The sequence below is a fragment of the Nerophis ophidion genome, linkage group LG12, assembly GCF_033978795.1.
Source record: "Nerophis ophidion isolate RoL-2023_Sa linkage group LG12, RoL_Noph_v1.0, whole genome shotgun sequence".
NCBI classification, from domain to species: Eukaryota; Metazoa; Chordata; class Actinopteri; order Syngnathiformes; family Syngnathidae; genus Nerophis; species Nerophis ophidion.
In genome coordinates this window covers 3,734,224-3,744,223 of record NC_084622.1, presented here as the reverse complement: position 1 = coordinate 3,744,223, position 10,000 = coordinate 3,734,224, and the positions used below count along the sequence as shown (strand labels likewise).

General features: G+C 40.9%; 1 pseudogene; it reads right to left on the bottom strand.

The window, feature by feature from the left end:
- The window catches only part of LOC133563735 (transmembrane protein 117-like), a 146,439-nt pseudogene that overhangs the window by 5,163 nt on the left and 131,276 nt on the right, over positions 1 to 10,000 (bottom strand).

Sequence of the window (10,000 nt, the reverse complement as noted above, 5' to 3'; positions counted from 1 at the left end):
GGAACGCCAGACTTCTTCCTCATTTTATATTTACGGTAATATGATTAATAACTGTGGAAAAAAATTGACATTTTTATTTTGGAGCATTTACTGTATCGTGATTAATCAAAACAGGAAGTTGGCTGTGTTAGGTCTTTTGGCTATTTTATAGCACCCCTGCCCACAGAACGAAAAATAACAACTGGAGGTAGATGATGCACGCACCGGTGATGTGAATTCGATACTCCTCTTTAAATATTTTCGTCCAACGAGGAAGCTGCAACTGCATATGTGCGGTGGACATTCCCGGCAGATTCAAGTCCAGGTCACCCACAAAGTGAGGGAACTCCCAGTCCTGCACACACACACACACACACACACACACACACACACACACACACACACACACACACACACACACTGCAAAAAGTCAGTGTTCAAAAACAAGAAAAAAAAATACAAACATTTGGACTAAGCAAAATGATCTGCCTATAGAACAAGAAAATTTGGCTTGTCAAGACTTTCCAAAATAAGAAAAATTAGCTAACTTCAATGAACACAAAAATACCTTTAAAACAGGGGTCTCAAACTCAATTTCCCTGTTTTTGCAAATAATAAAACAATTTCATGGCTGCAACACGTGCCAAAGTAGTTGGGAAAGGGCATGTTCACCACTGTGTTACATCACCTTTTGTTTTAACAACACTCAATTAACGTTTGGGAACTGCGAAGACTAATTGTTGAAGCTTTAAAAGTGGAATTATTTCCCATTCTTGTTTTATGTAGAGCAGGGGTGCCCATTACGTCGATCGCGAGCTACCAGTCGACCGCGGCGGGTGTGTCAGTGGATCTCCAGCCAGGCTTTTAAAAAAAATAGACCTAAAAATTAGTGATCATCAATCTTCACCAAGACGTCACTTAAATGACATTCACGGTACCGGAGGGTCTTGTGAGATGACGCTGGCTGCTGCAAGATCATTATTATGAAAATATGACCGAGAGGAAGGCGAGAAACACTTTTTATTTCAACAGACTCTCGCGCCGTACCTTCCGTCAAAACTCTAAAGGCCGACTGCACATTTCCTATCTTCACAATAAAAGCCCTGCTTCATGCTGCCTGCGCTAACAAAATAAGAGTCTCGGAAAGCTGGCGTGCACAAGTGATGTGCACGCCAGCTTTCTGAGGGATCGCTTTCTGAGGGACGCCAGCGTCATCTCACAAGACCCTCGGGTCCCGTGAATGTCAATCAAGCAAGCTACGGAATTTGCCGCCAATGTTTTTCTTGTAAAGTGTATGGAAGCTGGATGAATTAGATGCCAAAAACCGGCGTTATCATCATTACTGTCTGATTCCAATCAATGCAAGTCATCAGAATCAGGTAATACACCAACTTACATTCTTGTCTTTGTGAAAGAAAGACATCTATATGTGTTACACATGCTTGTATTATCATTAAACACATTTAACTTGTTTACAAAAATGTCTCTTTCATAAATAAATAAATATAAATGATATATATAAATGAGGTAGATCCCCTCGAGTTGGTCAATTGAAAAGTAGCTCGCCTGCAGAAAAAGTGTGGGCACCCCTGATGTAGAGCTTCAGTCGTTAAACAGTCCGGGGTCTCCGCTGTCGGATTTTACGCTTCATATTGCGCCACACATTTTCCATGGGAGACAGGTCTGGACTGCAGGCGGGCCAGGAAAGTACCTGCACTTTCATTTGGACTTTCCCTGATTACAACAACTAAATGCCTGCATCTGTTATTCTTTTTAATAACATTGTTATTCTGAAACTAACCGATTATAAATAAAATAGTTTTGACCATTAATGTGAGTTCTTGAACAGGTGCGGCAGATGGATTAAAATGCACGAAAATGTTTTATATTTTGAAGGTTATTTTTAAGACTGATTACCAGCGAAATTATTAATTACTTATCGTGTTAAGCAATGTCAGCTAAGGTTTATCTAAGAGCCAGATGTGGTCATCAAAAGAGCCACAGGTTCTAAATCAGGGGTCTCAAACACAATTTACCTGAGGGCCACTGGATGCAGAGTCTGGGTGAGGCTGGGCCGCAAGAAAATATATATATTTTTAAATATTGCATACTCCTCAGCATGTCTAGTTGTATAATGACGTTTCAAATTGTATCCCTTGTGCACCGCAACGTTCTCTGTGCTAAATAAGACACGTCGGGGAGCCCCTGTGCTCAACAAAGAAATATTGCATCTCCCACTTTTCCTGGAATTGTCTTTGCACATCACTATCCTTTCTCTTCACTGCAGGCTTTGAAAAAGACACGTTTGGGGTTGTGGAATATATTTGTAATCAGCCGACGCACGGAGAATTAATGTTATTTCCGCAATGTGTGTCGTCCCGCTTTTCTTCCCCACAGCAACACGGCAGTCGGCGGATAATAGCCGGGAAAGTACCAGGATAGCGAGCGCAAAAAAGTGACAGCTCCCGGAGTGTTATAGAGAAATAAATGTAGTGTTCATCGTGTGAGGCAATGCAAATTAAACAATAAACAAAACAACTGTTTGAATTGGTCCAGGTTATTGGGGACTGTTATTACTGACGGACAGGTGTCACGGTGTGACTGCAGCCAGGCATGTAAGAAAACCCTCGTCTCCATAGCAACGTCTCTGTCGCTTTCATTCATTCGCCGCTTTTCCACTAACGCAGGGGTAGGCAACCCAGAACGTTGAAAGAGCCATTTTTGACCCAAATAACACAACGCTGTCAAGTTGCAGGCCGCACTAACATTAAACTTTCATATTAAAGGCGAACATTATCACCAGACCTATGTAAGCATCACCTTGATGTTGCAAAAAAAAGACCATATGTTTGTTTAAAACCGATTTCCGAACTCTAAAAGGGTGAATTTGGCGATTGAAACGCCTTTAATTATTTGCTGTCGGAGCAATGACCTTTCACCCGTGACGTCACAACAGGAAGCAATCCGCCATTTTCTCAAACACATTACACGCACCAAGTCAAATCAGCTCTGTTATTTTCCGTTTTTTCGGCTGTTTTCCGTATCTTGGAGACATCATGCCTCGTCGGTGTGTTGTCGGAGGGTGTAACAACACGATCTGGGATGGATTCAAGTTGACTTACGTGGAGTGTGCTAATCAGACATATCAATGGTCACGGCATGCTAATCGATGCTAACATGCTGTTTAGGCTAGCTGTATGTACATTTTGCATCAATATGCCTCATTTGTAGCTATATTTGCATCCAGCCTTTCCCTCCACCCACATTTAATGCCAAACAAACACATCCCAATCGACGGATTCAAGTTGCAGCAGTTGTCAAAAGATGCGCACGTCCCTCGTTTGTTCTATTCTGTCGTAGCATCACTACCGACAATAGCAATGCTACGACAGATGTGTGGATATCCTGCGACACTCAAAGCAGATGCATTTCCAACGATAAAGTCAACGAAATCACAAAGGTGAGTTTTGTTGATGTTATTGACTCATGTGCTAATCAGACATATTTGCACACGGCATGACTGCAAGCTAATCGATGCTAACCTGCTGTTTAGGCTAGGTGTATGTACATATTGCATCAATATGCCTCATTTGTAGCTATATTTGCATCCAGCCTTTCCCTCCACCCACATTTAATGCCAAACAAACACATCCCAATCGACGGATTCAAGTTGCAGCAGTTGTCAAAAGATGCGAAAGTCCCTCGTTTGTTCTATTCTGTCGTAGCATCACTACCGACAATAGCAATGCTACGACAAATGTGTGGATATCCTGCGACACTCAAAGCAGATGCATTTCCAACGATAAAGTCAACGAAATCACAAAGGTGAGTTTTGTTGATGTTATTGACTCATGTGCTAATCAGACATATTTGCACACGGCATGACTGCAAGCTAATCGATGCTAACCTGCTGTTTAGGCTAGCTGTATGTACATATTGCATCATTATGCCTCATTTGTAGCTATATTTGCATCCAGCCTTTCCCTCCACCTACATTTAATGCCAAACAAACACATACCGATCGACGGATTCAAGTTGCACCAGTTGTCAAAAGATGCAATCGTTGGTTAGAAGGCGATCGCCGAATTCGTCCTCGTTACCGTTGTCTGTCGTGATATGGCTCAATAGCTTCAGTTTCTTTTTCAATTTTGTTTTTGCTATCTGCCTCCATACTCCAACCATCCGTTTCAATACATGCGTAATCTGTTGAATCGCTAAAGCCGCTGAAATCCGAGTCTAAATCCGAACTAATGTCGCCACTTGCAACTGATTTTTATTGGAACATTATTGCAATTTCAGAAGGGTTAAACCCTTTTGAAATTGTGATAATGTTCCCGTTTAAGGTTGGAGCCGCAAAATAACGTCTCGCGGGCCGCTATTGGCCCGCGGGCCGTGTGTCTGAAACCCCTGCTTTAAAATAAGTATATTCTCACTAATAACAGGTGTACTTTTCTAGGTAGGAAAAAAAAAACATGAGACCTTTTTGCTCAATATGTTGAAAAATGTTCTTAAATGAAGTAAATGCTAGTGCTATTATCTTTGACATAATGATATGCGCTCGGCATTAGGTTTCTTGAAACCAGCAAACCTATACTAAAAACTAGTTTGTTTTTTTTAATGGAAAGGCAACAAGGCAACCGCTTGTTACTCTCGGGGTCTCCTATCCGCTCAGGCAAATCATATGGTCTAAAAAGGCATTTTTTAATCAATAACATGACATAATCGTGCCAAGTGTGTGCTCTTTCAGTCAATTAGTGCGCATACACACAGCCCGGCCCCTAGGCAAATTTTTTTAATTGTCATTTTGCAGAATTTATCTGAATGTGCATGAACTATTTCTGTTCAAAAATGTTTGAAATGTCACATGTAAAATGTTTAAGTATTAACTGTCAGTTTACTGTACTGTGCCAACTGTACTACTGTATGAGTATGTATTTTCTCTTGTCATCAATCAATCAATGTTTATTTATATAGCCCCAAATCACAAATGTCTCAAAGGACTGCACAAATCATTACGACTACAACATCCTCGGAAGAACCCACAAAAGGGCAAGGAATACTCATACCCAGTGGGCAGAGAGAATTCACATCCAGTGGGACGCCAGTGACAATGCTGACTATGAGAAACCTTGGAGAGGACCTCAGATGTGGGCAACCCCCCCTCTCTAGGGGACCGAAAGCAATGGATGTCGAGCGGGTCTAACATGATACTGTGAAAGTTCAATCCATAGTGGCTCCAACACAGCCGCGAGAGTTCAGTTCAAGCGGATCCAAGACAGCAGCGAGAGTCCCGTCCACAGGAAACCATCTCAAGCAGATCAGCAGCGTAGAGATGTCCCCAACCAATACAGGCGAGCGGTCCATCCTGGGTCCCGACGAGCGGTCCATCCTGGGTCTCGACTCTGGACAGCCAGTACTTCATCCATGGTCATCGGACCGGACCCCCTCCACAAGGGAGGGGGGGACATAGGAGAAAGAAAAGAAGCGGCAGATCAACTGGTCTAAAAAGGAGGTCTATTTAAAGGCTAGAGTATACAGATGAGTTTTAAGGTGAGACTTAAATGCTTCTACTGAGGTAGCATCTCGAACTGTTACCGGGAGGGCATTCCAGAGTACTGGAGCCCGAACGGAAAACGCTCTATAGCCCGCAGACATTTTTTGGGCTCTAGGAATCACTAATAAGCCGGAGTCTTTTGAACGCAGATTTCTTGCCGGGACATATGGTACAATACAATCGGCAAGATAGGCTGGAGCTAGACCGTGTAGTATTTTATACGTAAGTAGTAAAACCTTAAAATCACATCTTAAGTGCGCAGGAAGCCAGTGCAGGTGAGCCAGTACAGGCGTAATATGATCAAACTTTCTTGTTCTTGTAAAAAGTCTAGCAGCCGCATTTTGTACCAGCTGTAATCTTTTAATGCTAGACATGGGGAGACCCGAAAATAATAGGTTACAGTAATCGAGACGAGACGTAACAAACGCATGGATAATGATCTCGGCGTCTTTAGTGGACAAAATGGAGCGAATTTTAGCGATATTACGGAGATGAAAGAAGGCCGTTTTAGTAACGCTTTTAATGTGTGACTCAAAGGAGAGAGTTGGGTCGAAGATAATACCCAGATTTTTTACAGAGTCACCTTGTTTTATTATTTGGTTGTCAAATGTTAAGGTTGTATTATTAAATAGAGGTCAGTGTCTAGCAGGACCGATAATCAGCATTTCCGTTTTTTTGGCATTAAGTTGCAAAAAGTTAGCGGACATCCATTGTTTAATTTCATTAAGACACGCTTCCAACTGACTACAGTCCGGCGTGTTGGTCAGCTTTAGGGGCATGTAGAGTTGGGTGTCATCAGCATAACAGTGAAAGCTAATACCGTATTTGCGTATGACGTCACCCAGCGGCAGCATGTAGATGCTGAAGAGTACAGGGCCAAGGACCGAACCCTGGGGAACTCCACACGTTACCTTAACATAGTCCGAGGTCACACTGTTATGGGAGACGCACTGCATCCTATCAGTAAGATAAGAGTTAAACCATGAGAGGGCTGAGTCTGACATACCAATTCGTGTTTTGATACGCTCTAATAAAATATTATGATCGACGGTATCGAAAGCAGCGCTAAGATCGAGGAGCAGCAACATAGATGACGCATCAGAGTCCATCGTTAGCAATAGATCATTAGTCAATTTTGCGAGGGCTGTCTCAGTCGAGTGATTTGCCCTGAAACCGAATTGAAAGGTTTCACATAGATTGTTAAACGCTAAGTGTTCATTTAGCTGCTCTGCAACAATTTTTTCGAGGATTTTCGAAATAAAGGGAAGGTGAGACACCGGTCGGTAGTTTACCATGAGGTCAGGATCGAGGTTAGGTCTTTTAAGGAGAGGATGAATAACCGCTTTTTTGAATGCAAGGGGAACAGTGCCCGAGGAAAGTGATAAGTTTATAATATTTAGCACTGATGGACCTAATAATACAAAAAGCTCCTTAATAAGTTTCCCAGGAAGTGGGTCAAGTAAACATGTTGTTTGTTTTATTCCATTTACACGTTGTAACAATCCTTCTAATGTTATTTCTTCAAAACGAGAGAAACTATTTTGGATATTTGCAGTATCCGCCGTATATACAATCGTATCTGTGTTACTATAACCCAGTTGTAGCTGGGACGCATTGTCTTTAATCTCCTTTCTAATAAGTTCAATTTTCTTATTAAAGAACTTCATAAAGTCATCTGCCGAATGGGTGGAGCTACTGGAAGGTGTCCCTTGTTGGGTTAGCAATGCTACTGTACTAAACAAAAATTTTGGATCGTTTTTATTAATGCGGATGAGATTTGAGTAATAATTAGTTTTAGCTAAGGTAAGCATGCGTTTATAAGTTATTAAACTATCACTCCATGCTTGATGGTGCACCTCAAGTTTAGTCGTGCGCTATTTGCGTTCCAGCTTTCTACATAATAATTTCTGAGCTCTAGTTTCTTCAGTAAACCATGGCGTGCGCCTTTTTGGAGCCTTTTTTAACTTCAGCGGTGCTATACTATCAATGGTTTCGCGCAGGGCGTTGTTAAAGTTGTTAGTGAGGTTATCAATAGAGCCCATATACTTTGGGAACGGTGCCATTACCGAGGGCAGTAGGTCCGCAAGAGTCGTCGTTGTGGCAGCATTAATGTTGCGGCTGCTATAGCAGTTATTATTATTATTAGTTTGACGAACATGCGTCTGAACTTCGAATTTTATAAGGTAATGATCGGACAATACTTTAGTATACGGGAGTATCGTAACTTTGGAAACGGTGATACCTCTGACAAGCACTAGGTCTATCGTATTACCGCTGCGATGCGTCGGTTCATTTATTATTTGTGTAAGACCACAGCTATCAATTATAGTCTGGAGCGCCACGCACGGTGGGTCCAATGGGGTATTCATATGGATATTAAAGTCCCCCATTATAATTATATTATCGGCGTGCGTCACTAGATCAGCAACAAACTCTGAGAATTCACTAATAAAGTCCGAATAGGGCCCTGGGGGGCGGTAGATAACAGCCAGGCACAGAGGCTGAGGTGTGGCAGACTTCATAGAAAGCACCTCAAACGATTTATATTTATTATTTAAGTTTTCATTGTATATTAGTGCGACACCCCCTCCCCTTTTGAGGTGACGGGCAATATGCGCATTCGTATAGTTAGGAGGGGATGCCTCATTTATCGCAAAAAAGTCGTCTGGTTTAAGCCAGGTTTCGCTAAGACCGATGACGTTAAGGTTGTTGTCTCTAATGACCTCATTGACTAATAACGTTTTGGGAGACAAAGATCTGATGTTTAGAAAGCCCATATTATAGGTAGTGGGCTGTTTTAAGGAGTTGTTGATAAAATTATCCGTAGTAGCAATATTAATAATTTTGCGTTTATTATGCGCGGTGTACTTAAAATAATTACGACCATATCTAGGAATTGATATGACGGGAATTTTCAGATTGTCTACTTGGCGCTGCGATAAACTGAACGCATTAAAATTTGCCACCTCAGTAGAACAAATGTCTAACTCTGACGTAGTCATAGACACAGTAGAAAAAACATTTTGTGAGTTGTGTATTATTCTACGAAAATTGCTATGTGTACAGGGATCGTCCAGCCTGGCGCTGGCTAGTTCTATCTTAACTGACTCCATACCCAGGCTAGCAGGCTCTGTACTTGCCTGTGACCGGGCTTGCTCTAGTGCAGTTAGTCAAATGTGGCTCAATGCGAAGTCTATGTTCCGAGACAAGAGGATAGCGCCTTCCTGGTTAGGGTGAAGGCCGTCTCTCCTCAGCAAGCCAGGTTTGCCCCAGAAAGAGGGCCAATTATCAATAAACGTAAATCCCTGTTGTCTGCAGAAGCTATCCAGCCACTTGTTAAGAGAGACTAATCTGCTATATCTCTCATCATTGCCTCTCCCAGGCAGGGGGCCAGAGACAATTACTCGATGCCTGGACATCTTTCTGGCGAGATTACAAGCCCTGGCTATGTTTCTCTTTGTAATCTCTGATTGTCTCATCCTAACGTCATTGGAGCCATTATTTTAACTTAAAATAAAACAGCAAAGTTCATTTGGCTCTGATCCGTTTTAATTATGAGACACAATTGTGTCAAAGTCATGTTTTTTTTTTTTCATGCTTGAAATAAGAAATGATTAGCGTATTTTTCGGAGTATCAGTCGCACCTGCCGAAAATGCATAAAAAAGAAAGAATAAAACTTATATACCTATAAGTCGCAGTTTTTTTCCATAGTTTGGCCGGGGGTGTGACTTATACTCAAGAGTGACTTATGTGAGAAATTAACACATTACCATAAAATATTAAATAATATTATTTAGCTCATTTACGTAAGTGACTAGACGTATACGATTTCATGGGATTTAGCGATTAGGAGTAACAGATAGTTTGGTAAAGGTATAGCATGTTCTATATGTTATAGTTATTTAAATGACTCTTACCATAATATGTTACGTTAACCTTCTCAGTTGGTTATTTATGCCTCATATAACGTACACTTATTCAGCCTGTTGTTCACTATTCTTTATTTATTTTAAATTGCCTTTCAAATGTCTATTCTTGGTGTTGGATTTATCAAAAAATTTCCCCAAAAAATGCGACTTGTACTCCAGTGCGACTTATATATGTTTTTTTCCGTCTTTATTATGCATTTTCGGCAGGTGCAACTTATACTCCGGAACGATTTATACTACGAAAAAAACGGTAAGTCGCACTGGAGTATAAGTCGCATTTTTGGGGGAATATATATATATATATATATATATATATATATATATATATATATATAACATGCACACACATACACAAGTCTCCAAAAACATTAACCACCATGTTGCTACAATAAAAAACAAAACAAAGGAAAATATAAAAAGTGGTAATATATATATATATATATATATATATATATATATATATATATATATATATATATATATATATATATATCAGGGGTCGGGAACCTTTTTTGCTGAGAGAGCCATGAAAGCCAA